Source organism: Parus major, chromosome 9, assembly GCF_001522545.3.
Source record: "Parus major isolate Abel chromosome 9, Parus_major1.1, whole genome shotgun sequence".
Classification (NCBI taxonomy): Eukaryota; Metazoa; Chordata; class Aves; order Passeriformes; family Paridae; genus Parus; species Parus major.
In genome coordinates this window covers 17,787,040-17,811,890 of record NC_031778.1, presented here as the reverse complement: position 1 = coordinate 17,811,890, position 24,851 = coordinate 17,787,040, and the positions used below count along the sequence as shown (strand labels likewise).

Genomic DNA, 24,851 nt, shown 5'->3' with positions numbered 1-24,851 from the left:
ATGTCACATGCACGGGTGAAACTCTGAAATCATGACTTGTGATTTTTTTATTTATTTTTTTTGGCCCAGTAAAGACTTGATAGAGGAAGACAGTGTCGTTATATAATGTTTAGAGTTTGAGAATGACATTGGATTGCTGGCAAAATCTGCCATTACTGGCTTCTCTGAGTCTGTGTTCATGTCTTTTCACTTTCTAATACATGTCTTTTTGCACAAGAATATATATTTTACCTAATCAGCATATCTGTAACCATGCACAAAGATGAAAAATGTGGTTTATGCTATCCAAAGAGTATCCTGATATAGCTCTAGTTGTATCTAGGAATTGATTAAATACTACTGTGCTGAGCATAGAGCAATCACATGAACAGATAACTTTCATGCCCCATTGTAACAGGAATTTTCGAAGTCTAAATTAATGAGAATGAAATTGTCCTTTGGAAAATATTCATGCATCTTTGATGGTAAAATAAAAGAAATACTGATTTCCTGCAGCAGTCATGTGTATGTCATAACCACTGACATAAGAAACAAAACTGAGTTGACTCTTAGAATTACAGGCTTTGAAAATGTAGCTCCAAAAATGTATATAATTATACAATATTTATGTTTTTATCTCTGTAGGCTTATATATGGGTATATTTAAGTTCCTTGAAAGAATATTTGGGAGTGTTGCCACGAGCTGGACATGGAACAAAGTATTTGTGACTATTCTAAATTTGTCCGCAGTTGTGAACTCTGTGAGGTCATCTTGTCAAAACATCATTTTGAACTCTGAAATAAAGAGAAGAGAAACAAACATACTGGATTAAAACACACTTCCAGTGTTGTCAGATAATTACTAAAAAGAAAGTGCCTACACTGGAAATATCAATAACTGTAATGTGTGAGATTTGTTAAAACACACAAACTCGCTCTCCACTGACTGTCACTAATATTTATTCGTCCAGTGACTGTTAATCACACCAAGTTTACAGTCCCGTGTAGCACCTGTCACAGGTGTTGATCATTAATCAGCTATTACAGCAGTTTATTCTGCTGCTGACAACTTGCAATTTTCTACTGATTCAGCTAGTTTGTCAGGTGGGAATTATGGCATAGCACATGTGACAAAACACATCACACATTTCTCTCTCTCTCTCTCCTCTCTCTCTCCCCCCTTCTTTTTTTTTCCCTTTTTTTTTTTAATTTTCAGGCTTCTCTCTCTTCCTCTCTCTCCCCCTTTTTAGACAAACAATATCTGGGAACTCAGAAGTAATAAGGCGGAATGTATAATTAATTACCCAGCTTGCTCTAATTAGGGATGAATAAGTTGTGTCCCTCTCATCATCACAAATGTGGTGATGGGTAATACCAGTTTATGCTGTATTAACTGCAAATATGCAATCCTTCTGAGAGCACTTTTGTTGATGAATTTGATGAATGTGACAATAATTAGCAGAGACAGATGAGAGCTAAATTACTACTGACAATGTAATGCTATCCCGCTCGAGGGTCTGAGAACGTGGCAGGCTAACATGGCAGGGACCGGGGCCTCGTTTCTAATTAATAGTCGTCTTTTTTTTTTTTTTTCCTCTTTTTTTTTCCTTCTTTTTTTTTGCCAGTGGGAAAAAAAAAAAAAAAAAAGGAGGAACGGTAATTGTTTTCGTCAAAGGCTGCAGGGAGTTATCAGGGTAATAAAGTTAATTAGCAGAACAAACATCCTTTCACTGCCTTACCAGATTGAGGAAAAGAGGGTAATTCAAACTGCAGAAAGATATGACTAGATGAGATGATAAGGAGAAAAATTTTACACAGGAGGTTAACAGAGAAGAATCAATTTTTTTCTTCATTTCTTTTGGCTTAGTCCAAGGAAAGGAATTATACATTCTCTTCTTTCAGCTCATGAAGTTGCTTATGTAGAAAACTTTATTGTTATGATTTCTGCAATGGATGGGAAATGAAGTTAAGAAATATCATATTACATTGTTCCATTTCTTCAGGGCCTTCCAAATAGCAATTGTTTTGTTACATTATGTGCAATTTCCTTTTTATTAAAGTGACTTTTCCTAATATCCACGGCACTATATTGATCCCGTAATGTTCTTCAAAAAGAAACCTGTTTTTACTTCGTCTCCAGGACTTCAATGGACCCATTGAGTGTGGCCATTGTACGAGGTTCTGAAGTAGCTAGCTTAGAGTTTGAATTAGTTGATGGATTTCTTTGAGCAGCATTTCTTTTACTATCCTCTAGTGTAAGTATGAAAAGAAGGTCCTTGTTCCTGCCAGCGTTAATGCATGTGACCAGCTTTATGCATGAGTAGTCCTATTACATTTGCTTCCATTCACTTACTTGTACGCATGGGCAGGGCCAAGGTCCAAAAGGAGGGAGCCTTTCAAAAGTAGCAACATTGAGGGTTTAGGTTACTTAGGATGGCAGTTCTTATTCTCCTGTATTTTCAGTGGTGCTACCATCTCTCTTGCAAGATTTTTGGCCTACCTCCATGATAAGGCTGACACTCTACTGTACTCTGTTTTCACATCCTCTCTGTACACAGGGTCTTGCAGAAGTCCAGAAGACTTTGTAAACCCAGAGGGATCTGTCAAAGTGAAAATGTTTTCATATGATGGGGTATTGGAAAAAATACTTGAGATACCAAATCAGGGTGTGCCAGCTGTTTTCAGATGTCTGACCACATTATAGGTGTTACAATCCAGGATGAATATGATGAGGTCAGTCAAGGTAGTCTCCTGCCCAAGGAGACAAAAACAATCTGCCTTGGATTTACTGCAAAAGAAAAATTAAAGGGTTGGTAGTGACTGAAGCCCAGTAATATCCTGTAAGCCCAGTTTACCCACTGATAGCGTTCTGCTCTCTGTGCCCTTGGTTAAAACTACAGCCGTGTCCTCTGGAGCCATTGAGAAATCTCTGACAGAGAGGGCTGGTCTCCTCCTGGCTGTGGTCCATGGAGGGACTCTGGGCTGCAGAGAGTACACAGCTCTTTTTTCCAAGGAAGAGATTCTGCTGTCTTAGACCACACAAGACTGAAACAGGACCCATAACTGAGGGGTGGTCCAGCTTTGCTATTTTGTACATGTGATGGCCACAATATATCCAATGCAATGAGAGCTCTGTATTTCCACTCCCGAGCAGCCTGTTCCTTCAACAAAGCTGAACGACCCAGAGATTAGGGGAGCTCCTGGTGAAATTTAGGTCTTTGAGTGTTCCTGTGTGACTGCACCTAAATTCCTGAGGTTGAACTTTGAAGAAAGAGTTCAGTGAATTTTTCCTATAACTGAAGACTCAACTTCTACAATCAATTACTGTCTCTCCTATGCCACTTCCTGTGTCTCAGGCTGACCTGAGCCAACCTTTCCTCAGACATTACAGTCCTTGCCCTTCCTTCTACCTCTCTGTGCTCATTTCTCTCCTATTTTTACTTCTTTTGTTTTATTCTGGCAGCTCCCAGGCAGTAACCTGTGCTATGTCAATAGTGTTGGCAAATGCAGTTATTGTCATTAGAAGAGCAAATCAGTTCCATTTTCATTTGTATTGGTAACTCTTCCTATATTAGTTAAAAGAACTTCTAAAGAGGGGATAAAATATAGAAGAGATATTTGATAATGTTTTTTCATGGTTTGTTAAGCAAGTGTTGGGCACTGCAAAGGGCTGCATACTTAAGTAGGTGCAAGACTGGAATACTGGTACTCTGTCAGAGTGGATGAGGCAGCAATTATGGAGCTGCTCAGGATCAGATGCTTTTTCACAGTCCTGTTCTTCATTTACAGCACGGGCAGACAAAACTCCCCATCAGGAGGTAAATGCAACAAGCTGTGAGCAAAGCATAACCAAGCTATTAACAAAGAACTGTGCATTAATCTCCTTTAATAATTCTTCACTGTAAACATAATTAATTTATTAATACAAAGCTCTAGATTTGTGTATTCCATATGTTTGCTTTCTGTGTTCAAGCCCCAAATGGTCAGTGATGAAAAATTTAGAATGTGGCCAGAGTATTTTAAGGTTCCACAGCTTAAGGCTGACTTTGACATTGTCTAAGCAATTTAAAATGTTCTATCTCCAGAAGACTTTCTGCTTCTGTCAGGGAGTTCTGTTACTGCAGGGTCAATGCTAAATGCATTATTGAGAATAAATACTCAAATATTTATCGACCAAACTATGGTAGTGAGCAGTGTGTTCATTTTTAGCTTCTTCCTCAGTGGAGCTTCCTAGACATATCAGCACTTAACCTGAAGTCTTACCTGGCTGTGCAAATCCACTTTTGAGATCATTCAGCTGTTGTGCCTGTCTTTGAAACCCTCTACAACTTTGCCCTGTACTGCCCTGAAGCCTTCTGTCCATGTGCTGAGCCCGGTATGACTGTGCCCTGCCCTTCTTCCCTGCTGTTGCCCAATCAAATCCAGCTTTCCCTCAACAGCCCAGTTATCAGCTTCTCACACACAGAGTGCAGTTTCTTCTCCCCAGTCTCTACGTGCATTCTATTTTCCTGATGCCATGTGAAGAGTCCCTTCCTCCTCTGCACTGGTGCTTCTTCCTTCAAAGATTAGAGAAAACAGAAAGAATATGGGTTTAATGTAACATGATTATCCAAATAGTCAGCCACCACCTCAACCACTCAGTGTATACCACCTCTTTCTTTTCAATATTCCCACATTTTTCCATTGTAATGACCTGGAGAAAGGGACCATGTGCTTTTCTTATTGAAAAGTGCCCAGAGAGCGCCGCTGTGTGAGCCAGCAGGTCAGCAATAACTGAGAGAATATTTTAGCTCAGTAGAATTTTTCATTTGAGAGTGGGAAAATGCCCTGTTATTTCATTCTTGTTTTTCTTCTCTGGTTCCAGCACTTGACACTAACTGATTTTCTGCATGAAAAGGGATAAAAGAAACCATCCTGTCTAAATCAGCTTGGTATTATGGAGTTCAGTGGTTACTATATCTGTACCTTTTTCACCTGGCTCATGAAGGGAGCATCTTATCATGTTTATTGATCAGGGTGCTTTGTAGCCGTGGATGAACTGAGCTTTCACTTTTAAAATCAGGTGTATATTCAAAATGTGAGGAAGTTGAAAGTGCCTCAAAATGTAATAATCCATTATTTCTCAATAGAGTTTTTAATTAGAAGAGAGGCCTTAGAAATTAGCTGGATGTACTTTAATTATGAACCTCACCTTTAGTAGTAGTTTTGGGGAGTATGTTTTGGAGGTGTACTTGCCACCACTAAAGTCCTGTTTTGTGGATTTTTGACTTTTGTGGATTTCTTTCTCCAGTGAATAGGGTTTGTCCACAGCGTGTAGAGGACTGCTGTCAATCTTAATTCAGATGAACATAACATTGTAGTCAAACAAACCTGAAGGACTCAAATATCTTTTTAGTGGTAAAATTATTTAAATGTTCATTTGTGCAATGGAGGTTCTCTGCGCTGTCTAATGAAATTGTAGCACTGCCTGAAATAATTTAAAATTGCATGCAAACAAATATTTGTACACAAGGTGGTGATGTTAGCAACCAGCTTCCTTTTATTGACAGGCCTCAATAAATAACAACATTTTGTTTAGGTTCTGAGGTATCTTCAGCTAACTTTGGATACTTGTACAAGGACAGATCTGATATATCAGCAAAGAAACTGTGAATTGGTCTCAAGGTATCAATGAAAAAAATAATTGTGGAGCTTAAAATGTCTTCATATCTTACAGAGTTTCTCATTTTCTTATGACATAATTGCACCATGAGAATCATATAAAACTTCAAATATAATGATGGTAAAAGCAACATGTATCAAAAAAGGAAGCTAATGCAACCTTTTATTAAAGACACCTTTCATATTTTAAATATTTCTCTTTCTACAACTAACTGGTTTAAAAATAGCAGCAGTTAAGACTGACTGTGAAGAAAGGAAAGTCTTTTTTTAAACAGACATAGAACAAGGGTAGAGCTAAAACCACGGAAAGGGGTAATAAATAATGACAACAGATGTTTGTAAACCTTTTGCTCCTGTGTTCACTGTTTCCATGTGTTTTCTTGTCTTGATGTGCTGTCAGCCTCCTCTCACCTGGGACTAGTGATATCTTATCAAAGCCTAAGCAGTTCCTCTTCACAACAGGCAGATAATAGTGCCTTTCAATTTATCATACGAGAAGTCTAAAAGAACCATGGGAACGATTGGTCAGGTGACAGTTTGATGGACAGTTTGACAGCCCTTAAAGCATCATGGGAAATGGTTGTCACCTGATTTTTTCAGAGCAACTGGGGAGATAACCTTCAGCATGACAGGAAAAACAAAAATCTGAATATTTGTGTAGGGTTTGCTAACAGCCGTAATGCTCACTTAAGTGATAATGGGGATGAATTTAGATTACTTGAAATGGAGTTATCTGAGCTGGGATCTGTTTAGCCTGTAAATGTTTTTGACATCTTTAGCTGCTTTTCAACACTTTTGCTGAATGTAATTCTTCCAACGGAGGTAGTGTAAGGAGTACAGATGGATTATTTGGTTTGTATTTGGTCGGACTCTCCGCACAACACAAGTATTGTCTCCTAAATGGAATTGGAAGAACTGATCTCCTAAAAACTTTTCCTTCTTGCTTTGTACCTTACTGTCCTGACTGCCCAAAAATCATTCCTTGCTCACCATGAAATACACTCTATTAGTGTGAACCAGACAGATGTTTGCACCTGGAATCACCCACATGACGGCCACTTCTATGGACTCCTGCTGGGATTCACAAACAGATCAAATATTGACCTGATAAACACCATATCCTACCCTTAGGTCAAGACTGAGGATTCTGAAAATGCTGGCATTGCTGCCATCCCCATTTTGCTGCTGTGGGTGATGCAGTTTTCTTCATAGTGTAGTTCTGGTAATTCTCAGAAACACTGAAAATAAAATTTAAAAAATCTTTAAAAATAAGATCACAAAAAGAACGATGGGTTTTGTAGGGTGGCAAAAATGGTTAAGCACTTGTTCTTTAGCTTCATAACCTGGATATATATATATTGTATGTGTGATACACTGGATCAATGTGGAGATCTCACCTCCAAGAGGAACAGAGGAGGTTGGTGTGATGGGTGAAAGAAGCCCTGCAATTAAACTGATGAGTGCAATCAGGAGGACATGCAATGGAAACCATTCCTATAATTGGTTTGAAATTTCACAGCAAATTTGAGCAAGTCATGAAGGTTTCTCAGGTTTTTCTGTTTCCAATTCTTTCTTTATCTGTTTCTGACCCAAGGCCAGCATATTCTCTCACTCCTTCTGTATCAGTGATGTCCACAACACCTTCAACCAATCTTGTGTTTTCAATCCTGTGTTTCCCTGCTGCCAGTATCTTTTGCTTTTGAGGTTCTGAGTTCTTCTTGCAGCCTTTTTTTTTTCTCTGCTTATTATCTCCATTTTCTCTGTTGTTTGTCATGTTAAATGACAAACACAATTCCTGGCTGTAGAAACTTGTTCTATGAAATTTTTATCTACCATCATATCCTGCCTTCTTTCCACTTCGGAGTGCCTCTTTTGAAACATGCTTCAGTGCTTTCTATAATGAAGTTTTTAAACCATATATTTCTTTCACAAGAAGTTCTAGTGGCAATACTGTTATTCTCTCTCCCCTGCTGAGGGACAGACTCTATAGACACATATTTATGTTCACTGGCTGGCAAAGAATAACACATAAATTAAGTAAGTAAAAGGGCCCTTTTTTCAGCGTTAAATCGATATTCTTTCCTTGTCTTTCCAGAGACAGATTTTAATGTATTAAAAGTTTCAACAAGCAGCAGACACTGTCAGAATTCTGCTGTCAGAAATTTCAACATTTCATTGAGAGCATATTTAGTATTTAGGATGTTAAGTAGAATATATTCTTATTTATATTGCAATTAAAACAATGTTGCCCAGATAATTTTATTATCTGTCATAACTATCAGTTTTATAACTGTCAGTAACATTTATATATTCCATGATCTGAAGCCTGTTAATTTTTGGGATTGCAATTTATAAATAATAGTTTCCCATGTGACTGTGTGCAATCATGGACAGTATGTCTCCACAGTCACTGTACACTGACCGAATATCAGCAGAGCAAGGTACAAGTTAATTGTGGGCTGGTTGTGCCTGTGGATGTCCACAGCTCTCAAGGACACAGTGGCTTTGGGCAGGCCATGGCAGATGGTGTGTTTGGATGTGGGTTTTTCCAGATGAAGGTAGAGAAATCTCTCTTTAGGCTTTCACAGCTTGCCATGTAAATACTATTGTTCCGGTCAGCTCTGATTTATATCCAAGGCTATGGTAAGATAAAAAAGGGCCCTTACCCTTCTGTCACAAACTCCTCTTTGTTGAAGTTTCTTTTGTCAAGTAGCTCATACTCTGACTCATCTTTTTCAATACTGTGCTTAGTTTCAGAACTCAGTATTGTTTTACTCAAAATATACTTTAATTGCAAACTTAGTATTTCCTGAGTAAAATTTGCAAGCTTACTATCTGTTTTAGATTTAGTATTTTAATAGATTTGATACCATTTTTGCACAGCGATACTGAAAGAATCATCTAAGTTGAGCTTTTCTACATTGTTTTTTTTAAATAATGGTAAAATTTCCTACTGTAAAAGAGTTTAACAAAATATTTCTGAGTATATCCACTGCTTCTACAGAATGCAAGTTGCAACTGAAGGTTTTTCTCCCTGTATTTTTGCAAACAAACAATGTGGTTGTCAGAGAACCTAATCAGTATTTGAGCTGACAAACAACCAAACAAAAAAGGTATTTAGCAGGGCCTCTGATTTCCCTAATGACAGAATATACCCATCAAGGAAACTCAGTAGCAGCTGCTCCATTGTGTTAAAGATTTGAAGATGTCTTCGTTTTGAAAAAGTTTTGGAGGGTTTTCTTTACTTTCACCAGAGAATATGTAAAGAGGCAGTTTTATTTCTTTTTGGTGTGGGAAGAGAGAAATCAGCTGATTAACCAACTTAATACTGCTTTCTGTGGCAGTGGGTTCTTCAGTTTCAAGACTAAATCTTGTGTGTCAGTTGTGATCAGATAATTGCTGATAACAAATGCAGCTCGCTCACTGGGCTCCACATAACATCCATCTGGAAAAACACCAACATGCACCACATGGAAAAGAGGAGGATCCTCATCTGCTTGTGGGTGACTGTTTATTTCTTATACTGTTAACTCACATCCTCTTTGAATATGAATTATTTTATTCTATCTGCTTTTATAATTTAAGTTCATAGCATCTATTGTCATAGTGTGATGAGGCTTCCAGAGAATTCTAAGGAAATAAGTACAATAATTGCATGATTGGGTGAACATTTAGATCTGGTTTTCCCTTGAGTTGGAAAATTGACCTTGTGCTAAACAAGATAGATATTGATAAGAGCACTGATACTGAGTCCTGCTGAAATCAATGTTTTCTCATAACTGATTACAGAATACTTTGAGTAACATCTAAAGGAATTTTGTAATAAAAGTGTGAAGACTTGAATCGTCTGGGTAAAGAGAAAGAGAGAAATAGTGAATTGTAAATTCAGAGTGAAATCGAGTTAAATAAGAGAGAGAATCCAGGATAAGACAAATGTAGCTAGTAAAACTGTAGAGGGGAAGCAGGAGTGATAAGGAGAATGAAATAACAGATGAGAATGGTGTCAGTGAAGAGCAGCTGTGTTGGATGCAATAAGAATAAAAATCCCAGGCAAAATCTGGTTGTTTGACTGGGGCAGAAGCCTTCATCCTAGAATTTTATACGGTATTCTAATTGTCTTGTTTTTACTGCTTCCCTGTGTTATGGAGACATGGACAGAGGCTTGAGAGGTCTTTTTATGCCTATTTCAAATTAGCAGAAGTATCTCATATCCAAGAGAATCAGTCTTCAGAGAAATCTGGGGGGATGATCCCCGCAATGACAGCAGCACTTTAACCAAAAAAATGAAAAACAACAATTTCTGTCCATCACAAGGTACAATTTTCAGAGTGTGAAATTTGTAATTCATTGGCAGAATTAGATATCCTTATAATCAACTGGTGATGGTGGCTTGCTATATTCTGAATTTCTCTGGAATGAAAGGGTGGATTCTTAGTTACAATCTGTGCAGCCAGGATGTCTGCAGCGTTGGTGACACTTATGAATATTTGGAGGAGAAACGGGAGTGCTGTTCACCAAACGAGGCACTTGACCACTTAGTCCCAAGTGCTGATGATTCCTTATGACACTTTTACCTGTCAAGAAGAGTGTAAGTAGGATTCATGTATCTTGGATGTGTATCATTTAGAATATTTCACACTTTGTGAGTGTTCTGAGGTTTAGAGAGAAGAAAAGAAGCAGCATTTGTTTGCTGGCATAGGATGCATCTTCACAAGAGGAGCTTTGTGAGTGTACGTGTCTACCTGTTCTTTTTTGAAGTACTTCACTGCTGCTTTTCAGTGTTTGGTGTTTTGCTGGTGACCTGGAGGCACTTACCTCCTCGATGAAGCATTGTCTACCACACACAGCTCAAAGGACTCAAATTCATAGTTTCAGTAAGAGTTCAGCTATGAAACAATAAGGCTCAGGCACAGGCATGTCAAAGCAGGTGACTTCCTCACCATTTTCACTGAATTTCTATTGTTGTTCTCAATGCCCCTGCTTCTCTCTCTTCATCTGGCATATATTCCAATAAAGCAATCCATATGTGTATATACATATTACATAAATAGATATACATGTCCCCTAGAAAGTTATAAAAATATTTAGCATTTATAATAAGAATCATCAGGATTGGACTGAGTTCACAAGTCAGCTTGAATGATAGAAAATTCAGAGTGATCATAATGAGGTCATTGTTTCCCTAAAACAGTGGCTACGTTGTCAAGTCTTGTTTGTTTACATCTAGCCATAAAGTTAGGGTCAATGTTTAAGTGAATCTACAGGTCCACCCATATCTGCTTTTTCAAATCTGAGCAAAATAGTTGAAGTAACACATTTGGGAAGTTTTACAGCTTTTGCTTTATCGGCATCCCCATCACTAAGAAAGTGTGAGTTCATTTATGAACTCATTATTGTACCCTTAAGTGGACACAAAATCTATTTCAACTTACTTCTAGAATGCTGAATCTAAATTAATTTGTCTTAATTGACACACTTTTTTTCATTTGATATTTGAAGATAGGATTAATTCACAGCCATCTGTTATCTTATCTTGCCTTGGTTAATGATAGGCCCAGCAGTTTGGGGAAATGAAATGAACAGGCACCGGGGTCACTGTCATTATCTGGATCATTTCATGTGATGCAAATTAAATCAGGTACATCACAGCAGCTAAAACTGCATGTAGTTCATTTAGTGAAGGCTCTCACATTGATCAGTTTTAATTTTAGCTCAAAAAGCTCATATTTCTGTTTTCAAGGCACTGTCTTTGGTACTATGTGCAAAGGGTAGACAGGAGGTGTGGTAGCTCCTTCCTTTTGTCCCTTCTTGATTCTTTAGATAGTTCTTGCATGCTTGGGGTTTGGTAGGAAAAGAAGCATATGGGTCGTGGGTGTTCTGAAGGGAAGCAACATTCCCCAGCTACACAAATATTGTTATGAGCTGCAGTTGTGCAACCTGTTCACATTTATAACTGGAATTGGTATCCAGGAAGGTGATTTAATTTTGAAGAGGAAGCAGGAGTGCTCAAAGCACAGCAACATAGCAACATGGGGATGACATTAAGGATGTTAAATATATGGAGTTCAGAAATTGACAATTACAATGCAAATTTCACTTGTGAATCTGCAAACACTCCAGTGACCCAGTTACACTGAGCTGTTTATATTCCATTTATTGTCATATTTAGAGGCATTTCTCACTTGTTTGGCCTCTAATGTATAGATTTTCTTACCAAAAAAACTAAACATGAGATTTTGACTTTCAGCACCTTGGTGATGAAAAGGAATCCCAGAGCCAGCACAAAACACTGCCAGAGCTGATAAATACCCTTCAGCAGTGATGAAAATTAGGTTCTGGCATGATTCTGGCACAGGCAGAAACTTTCAAACAATGTTGCTGTTATTATTTTGCTCATGAGGAGAAGATTTAGTATAAGATCAAATCACTTATCAGACATTTAATTAAAACTTTTCAGGTTAAAATCTTCTCTGCTTAACAGAAATGGGGACTGAAAAGTGAAGTGACTTAATCAGTGCCCTGTAGTGAGTGTTCAGCAGCTCTTGGCCTTACATGCAGGAATCCTGCTTTCCAATCTCATCTGGTTAATATCTGGTTAATATCTTCCATCTCAGACCAACTGCAGCTGTACAGTTCCTCCAGCATTATCCCTGATTTGCACCTGTGTTTTACACAATCACCTCTAGTTGTGGATGTTTCATTAGTGTGTTCACATTTTATTGCCTTTCCCTTCAAATGGCCTGTGCAAGTGTTTTAATGTTCTCTTTTCTTGACTAAATAGTTAAAGGCTACACCAAATTTATTAATATTATTATTATTATTTTGCTAATGCACTATATCATGTATTTGGTAGTAAGCAGTTTCCCATCTGTGGCTGAATGATAGAAGCTAAAGCTGATATGGATTTTCTATTTTCCATCACTCCATATCATTTGTAAACTCTTTAGTTCTGTAAAAGATCTGCTTTAAATAAATAAATGTATCCTGACTAATCCTCTTTGAATAAGTGGAAAGCATTTAATCCCATGATTCTGTAAATCCAGGGTAGCTGTCAAATTGTGTGTTCATTTTTCTGCATTATCTAAATCGGTTTGTATCAGATCTTTCATTGACAACAACAGTTTGTTATTTGGATTAAACACCTCTAGTGCTCTATAACCTTTCATTTAAGAGTCATTTGCATCCCTTTTTTGGCTGCTACTTCAATCATCTGTGTTTTAACAGTCCTTTAGGAATATTTGCTGCTAAATATTCACACTGCTTTTAAAACTGCCTTTTTTTTCACATTCCTAACACTTCTTCAAGATCTGAAATTCAAACTATTTTTGTTTGTGTCACCAAGAGGCTGAATTCATTTATCAGTTTTCAATTTCAGAAAATAAAAATAGATGACTAGTGAACTTCATTTCAAAATTTTAAAAAGTGGTTCATTAATTGAACAGCAGCTGGGGGGAAAAACTAATCAGCTCATTTCAACTGCAATAGCTCATTATCATTTTGTCTGATGAAATCTTTGGAGGCTGGTTTCATGGGAAATGGGTCCTTCATACAGTTGCCCCTGAACTGTCTGGAAAAAGGTCAGTTGCCCCCATACAGTAATTAAAACTCATGTCAGGACATGCACTTCCATTTTTTAATTGCTAGGGATAGAAGCCCTCTTGTTTTTTGACATGAAGGAAATGTTTGGGTTCTTCCTGTTCTTCAGAAGAATTTCAATGGCTTGTGGTGATGGGTAGTGACTTCTGGAAACAGAGTAAATATGACACAAAAATTCAATTCCAAGTAGCTGTAACACTTCTACATTTATTTCCACTGGTAAATCTCTTACTTGTGGCCACAGGGATATAAAAGATTGCATCTCTATTTCAGTTTGCACTGCTCTGAGTTGGGCATGACTTTAGTTTGGGAACCACAGAAGTTTTGGAGATGGTACATAGAATTTAGAGGTCTATGTTACCTCTTGAACTTTTAAGTCCTAACACCATTGCTGTAGGACAGACCTTCTTTTTGAATATGTTTCCCAATAAATTAATGCAGATTCATAAATGTAAAGAAAATATGCCAGATTTTCTTCCCTGTTCTTGTTCGACTTGGGGCAAACTTTTGCCCCATTTTGAGAGATGGTTGAAATTAAGATTTCCTCTAATGACTGTTACACATATTTTTTGGAAAGTACTTTGAAACAGCCACGTGAAATGCATGAGAGATATGTATAACTGTAATAGCCATCATTTTAGTGGCCATCATTTAATTTAGCCATCATTTAATAGCCATCACTGGATTTGTAATGATTTTAGCAGTGATGAACATTGCAGTAGAATAACAAAACTATAACTTTTAGAAATTGATTTTTTTTTAATATTAAAATATCCGATCATACTTTTAAATATTTCTACTAAATGAAGAAAAAAATTATTATTCAGCTGTAGTTTTTACTACTTAATAACAGCATCATTATAAATAGAAAAGTCCTTTTATATCATTATCTTGTATACTAAATAAGTTTATAAAATAAGATATAAGTAGGTGATTGGTTTCATGGTTTCTCAAGCCTGTTATATATTTGTGCAGTTCTTCTCATTCAAACTGTGCACACCAGCATAGCATTACTTAGGTCATGGATAAATGATAGAAATTCAAAACCCCCAACACACTACTTAGATGTGAAACTCAGCCAAATACTCAATTTTGTGAGTTAAATTCATTGTGCATCTCCTGCAAAGTGATTGAGGAAAGATTTTATATGAATTTTGTCATTAAAAATTGCAAGGACTGAAAGTACTGGAAAGTACTGAAAACCAAATATTTCATTTGCACTTCCACACTGGGACACACTTTCAATAAGGAAACGAAGACTGGCTATAAATCCAAATTCTGGTTAAGTTTGTTTAACTCCAGTTAGGATATGAAAATAATTTTCTAAACATTTTTCACAAAAAAACCCCTGGATTTCTTCCAAAAGAAAATCTGTATTTAGATTAATAGCATTGCTTGCAAGTGAATAACTTTCTTCAGGAAAATTTACTTAAAAGCAATTCCTTTCTAACTTTACTTTTACCCTGGGCAGGGGGTGTGGTGGAATACATAATTATATTGTTCACATGTCTTCTGTATATGCAAGCTGGTGGTAAAGCCAGCACAAGGTGAAAAACCTGGAAAAGTGCCTTATGATTGTCAAAAATCATAATTTAAACTGAATAACAAAATTAGATTTTCACAGTAACTTTTATTTTTGCCTTGTCCAGTGGGTTGTATTTTCTAGTTGCTCTCTGCCACCATGAGGGCAAAAATTTACTTTCTCTGGACAAATTGCAAACTTAAGCTCACCAAAGAGCTGAAAAGTTGTCAGGATTTGGTATCCTTCATAAATACATGCTAATACTCTGAGCTGCATCAGTAGCATGGTTAAACTAAAAGCCTCTGGTGAAGGTTTTTGGCCTGGTTTCCATCTGGCTTCTCAGTGCTTGAGAGGAAAATAAAGACCCTTAAAACTTCTGTTGGAAGCATCTCACAAGAAGAATGAGATGGTTTATCCTGTGCAAACAATCCCCATTAACTCAGCCCCAAACCCAAGCAGTACATACTGTTTACATTTAAGATACCATCTTCTGTATGGTGAATACAAACTGGGGAGCACTCATGGAGCACAGCATTTGGGACCTATTTAAGTCTTTATGTACACACAGATATGTTTGCCTGATATAATGTGGGGTTTAGCCTCTTGTGCTGCTTACCAGGTTATAGAGGCATTTTCACAGACATCTGGTAATGAGTGACCTGCCATGGTTTTGAAGATATGTGATCTTATCCTACAAACAAATAACTATGAATTTTGTGTATTCACCACAGGAAGGAAATTATAATTTAACTGTGTGAAGATGAACTAGAACTCAGGGGTGTTGCACAGTAAATCATTATCTTTATAGTAAATAAATTGTCCTCTGCACTATGAGTTTAAGGAATTTGTTGCCACTGATGCAGTTTCACTGTTGCCCTTCTTTGCAGTGAAGTAACTTTTCCACCTTCCTCCTTAAAACTCTCATTTGTCTCTGCCCTTCTACTGCAGCTCTGGAGCAATGTCTGGTTTACTTTAATTGTGCTCTTCAAAAAGCAGCTTTGTGCTTTGAGCTTTTCCTAATAATTGTATTTTGTACTCATACTAGTGATATGAAAAACAAGCTTGAAAAGGGTATATAGTAGTGTATAAGTAAACAAGAGTTTTTCAATGACTTTCTTGACTAATACATCAGAGAGTTTAATGTGAATTTAGTTCCTCCCTAGTAATTACCTTAATGGTGGATAATTCCTGTCTGGGAAAGCCACATTAGAATCAGTTTCATACTTAGATACAAGCAAGTTTTATGGGTATGATTACTTAATAGTGAAAAGATCATATTTCAAAACCTTCAAGAAAGTCTTGTATCCCATGGCACTATTTGTGCAACTAAAAGCCATTGGAATTGATTTCTTTTGCACACAGTAATGTGGCTAACCTAGTTAATGTTTTTTATTGCAAATTCAGTGAAACTTAGAAGGTGTATTCAAATACTTTTCCCTATGTACTGCATTAGTTAAATATAACAATTGCAGAATTTCAGGATATTTTTTAGTACAGGGATTATGTATTTTGTACGATTACCTTGGAAGCCCTTAGTAACAAACTGGTAATGGTCACAGGAAGAATAAAGTGGCTTAAAGTGTTTTGCTTATTCAGTAAATATCTGTGAATTCAGTAAAGATTTCTGAAAACACTGTAAACTTCTTTGAAGTTTTCATTTTTGCTAGCCATGGTTTAAAGCTTTTCTCTCTTAAATGCATGCCAAATTTCCAGAGTAAGGTGTCTGTAATGGCTATTTATAAAGAGTGCAGCTTCTTCTACATGAAATGCTATCATGAATCACTCCACCAATGGACACCTCTTCATTTCAAACAAGAGAGGTGTTCATCTGAGCACTGCTGAGGTCACAGACACCTGAAGGGAAGCATCTGATGAAATTATGTAAGTGTGCCCAAAATCCGTGTTCTCATGGAATTTCAGAGCAGGCCAAACATGAACTTTTGTGTATTTAAATATGTATAATATTCTAGTTTTGCTTTCACATGGCTGTGTTTTTCAATGAGCTGTTTTCAGCATTGCATTCACCCAGAGCATCGAGCATGGTGTGACTGGTGCTCCCAGCTGCAGCTTCGTGTTGTTGTGTTCACACCACACAGGGGCTCCCAAAGGTCTTGGATCAATTCCCAAGGAAAACCTGTGATATATATGATGATTTCATGGATGCAAAAGACACAACCCCCACTACCATGCCTGGTTAAGTAGTTAACTGTGAGTTTTAAGGATGTTTGCATGCTCAATGCTCTCTGTATTTTAGTGTTGGTTTCATTTTTATCAGCAGCCTTTGGTGGCCAAATCCATCCCACACAACCAACAAATGCATATTTTGGGCCAAACTGGCATTTTTGTGAAATTCTTCTAGTGATGATAGACAGGAAAGATACATTCCATAAATCAGCTCCCAGTAGTTTCACCAAGCACCTAATTAAATTAATGTTTCTTATTCTTGTCAGTTTGCTTTCCCACAACAAATCAGAAACTGTGCTTTTTTAATTAGAAATTTCTAGATCCAGTCTTTAGATTTTGTATGGATGAAATTCTGCCAAAACAGAGGGAGAATGTAGATTTCAATATTTTAGATAAAAATTTAGTGGGTATCATTTTGATGACAGAAAAATGTCCTACACTCTCTCCAAAAATCTAAAAGGTAAACGAGTTGTAAGTAAAAGAAAAAATATGTAATTTATAACTGTTTTTCGAGGGAGGGGGAGGAAGGGGAGGAGAGGAACAACAAGATTTAGAATTAAAGAAAATATTCAATCTTTATCAGTTATGATAATCATGAAAGTTGATATTTTATGGAGAAAAATCCTCATGCTATTAAGTTTAGTCAGGAATTAAATTTTGCTTGATATTTATGTGGGTTTTTTCTTGTGATATACTTTTTCATTCTTTTATTTTAAATGACATTAAAAGAATCTAATCTTCTGTATTGAAATAAAATTCATAATTAATAATCTAAATAAATATTTTGTTTTCAATTCTGAGAATTAATGTGTAATCATCCCCTTTAATGAATTAGACCCCTTTGAGGATGGAGCTTGTCATTAACACACATCATCAGCTGATGCATTTTAATAATACATAGAGTTGGAAGAGAGAGGAAGTGTGAGCTACTGAAGCTTGCAAAACCAATCCCCTAAAGCTTTCATGTTTTATTTGAGCATATGTTTTGGAAGTGGTGGTGTTGACACTGGTGGCACTAATCTCCTCTTTATCTTGTTTTGATTAAAAGGATATTTGAATATTATTTTTGGCAAACTTTTATCTAGCCTCAAAGGGGTTCCCTTGTAGCAGCTACAGAGCAATGGCTATAATAAACACATTCTATGATACACTTACATCACACATTATAGCCACTGCTGGTGTACTCCAAGAATGCAAAATACTCCTGAAAAAAACCAAATGAGCTTGCTTTCAAAGCCAAGCGTGTGAAAATGTCAAATTATGCTCTTTTTTGTTTGTTTGTTTGTTTTGCATAGCAAGCTGTGTGAATTGCTTCAGCTGTATGAAGGAAACTGTGCATTAGATTATTCAATAATTTAGTAATACATGTGGTTAGGAGACAAAAGGTTACAGGAGCTTTATGATGGATATTTTTATCTTTTATAAAAGCACACATCCTCTTTTCTTTGCATCTCTTTTGTCACCTATCAGACTGGATTAACATTCAATTGGGATGTTATTTATTTTCACCCTACATATTATTAACTGTATAAAACTTAATTTTTAAAATACGCAATAGAAATATTTTTTATCATTTTGCTTTACAGAATGTGCAGTTGTGTATAACTGTCCCATGGACTGTGAGCACAGTGCAGATCCTCACATTCTTAGTCACTGCAGGACAACTTAAATGCTTCATACTTTCGATAAAGTATCACAGTCAGGGAAGACCCCTGTGTTCTGCTGTCCTTTTGCCATTTTTTGACTCTAAAGCAAAGAGAAAGGAGATCATCTTGTCTATGTATTTGTGAATGGCAAAATGTAATCAGCACCCCTGATTCCTGAGGTGCCACATCAAACCTCAGGTCTCCATTTCAACATTCAGCAGTATCAGCTTCTCTTCTTCATCCCTGTGGATGTGTTTATAAATAATATTGAGTGGTTTAAGAGCTTGCTTTTCACAGACCCCATGCAGCTTATTTGGTTCTTAAATATGGATTAAAGTGTCTAATTTTAGGTTTTAAATTGCATACACACTTCTAATTGAGAGAAATGGGATTCACAGTTGGTCAGTAAAACCAGATCACTTTTTTATGCAATTAATTTCAGAAAAGCCATTTTAATTACCCAGAGCAGAAACACGCCCCCACCTAAAGCCTGCAGTATGGATTTGTTGATACTGGGTCTCATTGCTCAAGGAAGAAAATACAATCATGGAGTGTAATATGGTGAAATTATTGGTTGCAATTTATTTTATTTTTTCATCTTCTCACCATTGTATTTCTGTGATTTTTCAAATAATTTATATCTCATCTGAATTACTTACTATTTTTTTTTCTTCTTCCAAAGCTGTACATGACTCTCCTGTTAGTCATCTGCTTTTTCACAGATGGGACCTTCTTTCTGTTTTTTAACCACCCAGGACTCACAGAGGGTGATTCTGTGATTCCACTGGCTGATACTTCTCTGCATTTGGCACTTCCACAAAACCCTTCTTTTTTGAGAAGTTCAAAGTTCATGTGATCTTGTTGTGGTTTTTGTTCTTTTTGGAAAGCTCTGTTTGGGGAATGGCTGCTGGTTACATTCAGGTATTCAGGTCACATATGTTGCTGAGCTTCTCTGTGTGTACACAATGGTCATGCAGCTTCTCTTTGCAGAATGTTGCCTCCAACTCTCCAGCTTTTGTCCTTGCTGCTCTGAGTCCTGGATTAATTCCACTGGCAGAATGTTCAGTTGTTCTGGTTCCCTACATTGTTCTGTCTTGTTTGTTATGTGGCTGTAATTGTGCTCCTCCTCAACATGCATGTCCTCAGAGTCAGAGTTCACATGAGCTTGCTTTGGATTTTCAGACATTAGAGGAAAATGGTCAGGTTTTCTGCTTCTGTACATTTATGTTCCTCCTCCTCTGGTACATCAGAGAAGTCCTGTTCCCCATTAGAAAGTACATTCTTGGGACTCTGAACATGTTGTTCTGCTCCTGGTTGTTCAGGGCTTTTTTAATATTATTCTGAAGAACAAAACCACCACGTGTTTAGGTCAGCTTTGGTGTTCAGATTGTTGCCATTCAGTGCTTGATTCTTCATGGTCTCCCAACATTGTGTTGTTTCTAGTGGATTTTTTTTATAATAATGTCACTCAAAACCAAAGAATTTAGGGCTGCTGGTCCCAAAGACTATTGTTCTCCTATGAGGGGGAAGTGGCACATTCCAGATTGATGTTCAGAAGGAATGCTGAATGCCTGGTGGTTGCAAATACTTTTGTCCACTCCTCTAACCCAGGTCTCAACATCTTAACTAGCAATGCCTCGGAATTAGACACTGAACTTGAGTCCTCTCACTGTCTAAGTGGTCCTTGACTTCATCATCTGTGTAGCAAAGACCATGTCAGTCTTTAAGAACCTGTATTAAGTCATGAGACCCAATATGGACTATCATGTTAAATATCAACAGTGCTGCCTTCCGTGAAAGTAGCAAACCCAGCAGTTGGTTAAATGTCCAGACAAGCTGCAGTCCTGAGGACATTCCATCTCTTCTTTATTGACTGTTGTCACTGCTAACTCCTTGCTCCACGTGCTGCCTTTGTTCAGACTCTCAAACCCAGCACAGAGGAGGAGCAGAATAAGCACACTTTGTTTGATGGAGATGGTGACACCGAGAAGAGAGTTTAAGGATATGTTAATTTTCAAGTACTTTACTATGATTAAAAATTAGTTCACATTAAAGTAAGAGCTATGACTAGCGTCTGAACTTCATAGGGTTTTATAGGAGATTATATTGAGAGCCTTTCCACTAGTCTCTATCATATTGGTTGAGTTGATGCCTATAAAGCATTCAAAAATCCTATTGATGAGCATTAGAAAAAGGGTTTATTTAGATTGATAGAATCCCTTATAATGACATTCATAACAAAATTCTTAGTATTTACAGAGTGATGCCTTGGCTTCTCAAAGCTTCTTTATAGAAAGCTCTGTTGTTGGGTAGTTATCCTTTTGACACAAAAGGGTCTGCTGACATCCTTCTAGGAACAGTCGTTTTACAACTTACTTATCTACTCCACAAAGATGCAGATAAAATACTTGCTCTTCCCGCAACTCTTCTCTTCACAAGTCATGGCTGTCTTGGAAATTACCAGATCCTTGAATTGTCTGAATGAATCCCAACCTAAATTTTGGCCCAATAAAGCTTTTTCTTATTTTTTTAACCTTTCAGATGATGTACATAAATTAGGTGTTTTATAGAGCATGTATATGGTTTAGACCAGCCATAAAACCCAGTGAAGCTACCTGGAAGAAAACAGAAGTGATAGATGGTTTTCTGGCTTCTATTCAAAACTCTTGTTATGTTGTGGAGTACTTACTATGAATGCTTGGCAACAAAAAGGCAGAGATCCTATATTATACAAATACTTAAAAGCCTGTGCCCAGAGACAAGAGAATGAAAAAAGAGGTGGTTTTATACACATAGTCTCCACTCTCTCCTTCACCTCTCCAGGAAAGTAGTTATGACATAATAGGATTTGAAGGTTACTCTTCAAATTTCCTTTCACCTTCAAGTGAGTAACCCATGTCATGCATCACAAGGAAAGCTGTCCTCTTGACATGTAGTGATGCAAAAATAGCTTGAAATGAGTCTTTCTGTTAGAAAGAATTGGAAATCAGACTTGGAAAAGTAAAACTTAATTCTTCTGCTTTTTCTTGCTTAAATTTTCAAGCCATCATGCAGGTTAAGAAAAACTGAGTTTATAACAGTTTATTGTGTATAACAGCACACAAAGCTTTGAAGGCCTCTAGTTTAAAGTTTGCCTGGGTAAAAATCAGTTGTCTCTTTCTGTCCTTGCATCATTAAGTTGTTTTTTTGCTGGGAAGCAAGAATGTTACATTGTTCCAAAAATAATAACATTTAATCTCTTATGTTAAATTGTTCAATTAAAACAACAAGTAAATATTTGGGGGAAGGGGTTGTCCTTGCCAGAGCTTTTTTCAGCCTCAAAAGATAATTGGGCTGGGAAATAAGACTGCTTGAAATATTTAAGAACAAATGCATGTGTGGACAAAGGTGTTTACTTGAAAGAATTAGTAATCTGACAAAATGTATTTAAGGCAGTTGTAGCTGATTTTTGGTACGGTTCTTTTCCAGCACAAATTTGTATTATAATTGCAGTTAATTGTTTAAAATGCAACTTTAAGTTAACTAAAGATGAACCTGATGTATTTCCTTTTTATTCTTTGTTGTCCCTTTTCAAATCATATTTATGTACATTAATAGCAGCCGTCCTTCTTTCATCTAGCTAGCACAGCAGTACACTAACTCTGTAATTTACTGACTTTAATACCAGCTATTTCTCCCTGGATATTGGTCCATGGGCATAGAATTCTTTGAAAAAGTAACAATAATGAAAGAAATGAACAATATGAGTTTTACATCAAGAATTTTCTTACTAGTCCTCTAATAGCTGTGAAACAACTGCAAAGCATTATCTTCTGTAATTTCTTATACCTTTCTTTCCCTCATAATAAAGGGTCCTTTGCTCTCAAACGTCTTTTCAGTAATAGGTAATTGCAGACCATGGTTAGTCTTCTTTTGGTTGAGCTTTGGTCTTTTGTTGGAGTATGGGAACGTCAGATCAAATCTCTTCTGACTCTTGTTTGCCCATCTCTTTTGGAAACCAGTACAGGGTAGAGATAGCCAAAAGTAATATTGCTGATAAATTCAGAGGGGATAAAAGAACTGAAAAGAATGTTTGAGAAGCATTTAATCTACTCTGTATGTCTTATTTAGATCTGGAGTGAATCCTTCATCATGGTCCCGCCTCTCAGGAAGGATCCTTCCAAGGTGGTGTAACATAAATTCCAAGAAAACTCCTTTCCTGAATAAATTAATGAAGAGGGCTTTAAGACTACAGAGTCCTGAAGTTTGGTGATAACCAAAACACAGGAAACCAGTTAAAAGCTAGTGATAGTGGTGGCCTGAAGTGGGAAAACTCATAGAGATTATCAGCCTGAAGAAAGTAATAGAAGAATTTAAAGGCTGTAACTTGAACTGGAGAGGTTCTATGAGCTGTTGTGTCTTTTATTGCAAAGTAAACAGGCTTTTTATATTATTACAAAATCTTTTGGCCTCACCAAGGAAGAGTTACATTTCTCCTTTAATGTTTATTTAAATAATGAGCTATAATGAGTCTATTTTAGTCTCAATTTTAAAGTGCTCTCCAAGAAGGAACAAAACCCAATAAATAATACTCAGTCTTTCTCAGTGGTATATTTAATGCACTGAAAACTGCCCTTAATTGTACAGCAATCAAAAGTTTTCACTATATTTCCATGCAGGAGCTAAAAATTCTGACAAAATTAAGAGGGGTGTTTGGTTTTAGATAGAATTGCATCTCTCTTCCATCTCAACATCACTAAAACAAAACCAGCGATAGGAATGGAGCCAAATTCTTACCATTACATCTGAACTATTGCAAAAATCCAAGGACAAATTTATTTTATTTTGTACTGGCAAATATTTTCCCCTACTAATTTTGTGGGAGTGTTTTTTTCTCCCTACAAGGAATAAATTGCACATTCTGGAAATAAGTTATTCTGAAGTTCAGAATTCATGAAGCTGTTCCAGCAGAGAATGGATACGGAATTGCAGCAAAATCTCAAGGTCACTGGGAATATTCTTTGGGGTATTCTTATGTGGCTTATCTGTGCTCACATGCCTAATTTTTTTTTCAGTGCAAAGAATAGCCACTTGCAGAGAATGGAAGCCTTAGCCCAGCCCTGTGCCATCCCTTATTCAAGTTCTTTTATACTCCTCTTTTTAAAGAAGCTGTCAAGTTCTTTTCTGAAGCTGACAGGAAAGGCCAAATCTGCAGTACAGGAAGAGAGGCAAAAAAGAAACTTTTTTGTGTTGATGTTTTACTAAGTGAGCTAAGGAGAATTTTAGAATCATGTAATTTACTCTGGAGGCATTTACTGTACATAGCTATAGTGATGGTAATTTCTTTCATTGTGGAAGTGAAAAGATAACCATCAATCAGTTGTCAATTGGTCAATTGCAGAAGTGATGAAAAGAAACTGGTAGGAACAATCACTTCTGTGGCTACCTAGACTATTTGGGGTTTTAAGGAAAATACGGGAACTGGAGTCTGAGGAAAAGGAGTGAGGTTGAAACATAAAAATTATCGGTGCAAGGGTAAATGTATCTCCTATAAACTGCTGCACAGTATAAGTGCTGCAAAAATAGGCAAAACAGGATTTATGCAGAGGGATCTCTGAACTGAGCATGGTAAAAGCTGGAGATGTGAGTGGTGCAAGTACAGGGACTATTTAAAGGGAGGTTTGAAAATGAAAGAATATTTTGTAAAAAATTAGCACGCAGCTGAATTATTTCAAATATTCTTACATGCCCAGTAGGAACTGCAGTTATAAGTTTATGTGCGAAGGAAAATATGATTTGTGTTGTTACAGAATAAGAGGCAATATTATATATAAGTTGCAAAGTGTAAGAAATACTCTGAGGCCAGGTGTAGGTCTGTTTTTACATATATAATGTGGAAGTTGTTTTTAAAATGAGTTTCATGGCACAGGCTGGCATGAACGCTGTGCATTTAACAGTTATTTAAGCAGTGTGAAAGGCAAGTGTTTCATTATGTATGCATATTGGGGGGGGGAGAGCTTAGGACACAACTAGGAAAAAGATTAAATTCATTTATTTATGAAAAGAGTTCAAACATTATCAATACGGGGTGGTTTATGCTGTGGTGTTTTGTTTCGGATTTTCTTCCCCCCTTCTGTGGTAGGTAATAAAAAGGTTTACAGGCCCTCCAGAAGGATGAGATATCATCAGTTTGTAATCCAGCCCATGGTTTCCTAGATACCGTATTGTCTATTCTGTTCCGCTATGTGAAAAATGTTGAATATCAACAATGGGTTTCAGTGCTG

At 36.9% G+C, this 24,851-nt stretch overlaps 1 non-coding gene across 6 annotated transcripts in view; it reads left to right on the top strand.

Annotated features, from left to right (window-relative positions):
* LOC107208924 overlaps window positions 1-24,851 on the top strand; it is a 268,455-nt gene that overhangs the window by 153,799 nt on the left and 89,805 nt on the right. The gene's annotated exons all lie outside the window — the stretch shown is intronic.